Source organism: Eurytemora carolleeae, unplaced genomic scaffold (assembly GCF_000591075.1).
Source record: "Eurytemora carolleeae unplaced genomic scaffold, Eaff_2.0 scaffold1291, whole genome shotgun sequence".
NCBI classification, from domain to species: domain Eukaryota; kingdom Metazoa; phylum Arthropoda; class Copepoda; order Calanoida; family Temoridae; genus Eurytemora; species Eurytemora carolleeae.
The window spans coordinates 11,472-14,221 of record NW_019397371.1 but is presented as its reverse complement, the minus strand read 5'-3'; positions in this window follow the sequence as shown (position 1 = coordinate 14,221).

The following is a 2,750-nucleotide window of genomic DNA, read 5'->3' as shown; positions in this document are numbered from 1 at the left end:
TTTTTATTGATTTGTGAAACTGGAGAGATGAAAGTGCAACTAGATCTAAATTTTCTCATTTATATTTTGACCAAAAAGTTAACAAATAAAGCCTCGCACCACATGCTTTCTTTAAGTATGATGGATGAGCTGCAAAAATTAGCATTAATAAGTTTTCATGCCTAATAATCTATGGGCATCTTTATTCTAAATTTTAATAATGAAACATTTTATAAGATAGAGGATCAAAATTTTATATTGCTGAATTAGAAAGATAAATATTTAATTGTTAGGGAAAATTATTGACTTTTGAGTAAAATGTATCGAAAAAGAAGTAAAAATCTTGAAAAAATTTGGTCTTGTTTAAAAGAAAACCAAATTTTTTGAAAGATCAAAGACTTTTCAAGTGAAGTGGTCGATCAACTGTTATACAAGATTTTTGTTGCCCACCCCCCCTGGAATTGTTTTGTTCAAAGAGTCAATTAACACCATAAAAATACACCAAAAAGACTATAATTTTTGGATGTTACTAACCTTACAGAGCTGAGGCTAAAAATCATTCCTTTGCTAGAAAAACAAACTTTAACCTTTTAATTTATAAATTTATCAATTTACTCCATCACAGCTACCTAAATCAATAATCACAGCAGCATTAAAAAAATTATATTTTCACTAATAAACAAAATTTCTTCTGAAATTTTTACATAGAATTTACTCCATTTACATATTCACTAACTCTTTTAAGCTTCAATTTTCTGGGATTTGCTTGCACAAACATTTCAATGGTTTTCTAAGTAGAGAGCTCAGACAGCCTTGTAGGGTTTAAGGCTATAAGTGCAAGTTCGTTAAGTCTGCTAAGTAAGACGACAGTTATATAATTTAGTTTAAAGTATCCTAAAATTTTGTATTTTCCAGGGGGGGCAGGGCCCCCCCTGGAACTCCCAGGGGGCAAGAGGACTACTGCCCCCCCCCTGAATACGCCACTGATCTCCAAGCTCTAACGCCAAAATGTGCATATAATTACTCAAAAAACCTAGTATTTTCTGCAAGCAAATTTAAATGTTAGCCTTTTACAACCATCTCTTCTTTAAATGATTAATTCTTTTTATTTTTTTTCGAACGTCCCGAAAATCGCTATTTTAAGCTATAAACGATCTAATATCATGAGGGACAACAGCTGTATATATCATGGGACGGTAGGACATGCTGTATCAAACTAGGAACATTGTGCTGAAATTGAAGGGGGGGGGGGGGTTATTCTTTGAAAACTAATTATTCTGTATCAAAGCCTATACACTAATATGCATACATGTACATTGTATAATGTATATTCATCCATGCATGCTTGATTGCAGGCAGATTAAAGTATAATTAGAACACCCATCAGCTTACCCATAGAATTTGAAATGGGCCAGATTAACCATTTTCCGCAACGGGTTTTAGAAAATGTATTAAAAGGCTGTTTCGAATTTATGTGACGTATGTCTGCTTTGTCTATATATCTTTTTATGATTGTAATACAATCCCATAAAAAAAACAAATTTCTTGAATATTAAAAAATGACAAGTCGTCTTCTTGAGATATGACGGCAGGGGCGGAATACATTCTTGATCTTAATTTTTAATCATCAATTCTGAACCAAATGTATTTCCGCAAATCATTTATCGAAAATACAGCTTAGGAATCATTGTTTATAGTTTCACGCAATTCTATGGACACTGCATATACAGGGTGTCCCACGAAACATGACAGTTAAGAGACGACTTTAATGTCATATTTGATCTTTAAAATAATTTGCCGCATTCATAATTCAATTTTAGAGGTAGAATTCTTGAATTAAAAATCACAAAACTACCCTAGCCTTTGCATTTCAAAAATGAGATATTAGTTATTTCGTTATTTAACTTTTTAAAGATCTGTAAATCCTGAGTTTGAGCGCAAATTCGATGTTCACAACTCCTACTTTGAGAATGGACACGTTTTCAGAATTAATTTTTTAAAATTATTAAATAACGACGACATAAAATGTAAAAAAAGTTCTACAATAAACTACAGATGTCATGCATAGGATCATGTCGAGAAAATAAAAATTAACCTTATCATCGAAAATAAGTAATCTTGCTCAATTATTAGTTTCTATTTTCTCATTATTCTGGTTTCTCATTATTCACAAAGATTTTCTGCAGATTTTCTAGAATTATTATTGAAAAAACAACTTTTGAAGAATTTGAAGAAATCTGCGAATAAATTCAAAAAAGAAAAGAAATTCAATATAATAATGAAAATGAAATAATCGATTTTTGCATTGATTTATTGACAAATTTGCGCTCAAACTCATGATTTACAGATCTTTAAAAAGTTTAATATATCTCAAATGAATCCGAAAGAAGTTTTCCACAACACTACATAATCAGTTCGACTACCATACATAGCCGGTCACTCCCTTTAACGCTTACTTGATGAAATATGATTTGGATCATTTAATTTTAAGTAAAAACGGTCAGAATTTTAGGCAACAAAAAAATTCATTAAACATAGCTCAAGTTTTTTATACCTAGTAAGTGATGTAAAGTTTAAACCCACGGGAAACATTATCCACAAATCCTACTGATTTCTACGGTGCTGCAGACTGCTGAGTGCAGATGGCAAATTTAAAATGCAATTATGTTAATTAGTACATGCATATCAAATGATAGACATATGCACGTGGTAAAATGAACTGCAAAAGCACAGCGTGTCCTGCGCGTATGAGAACAAAAACCCCGGGAGTA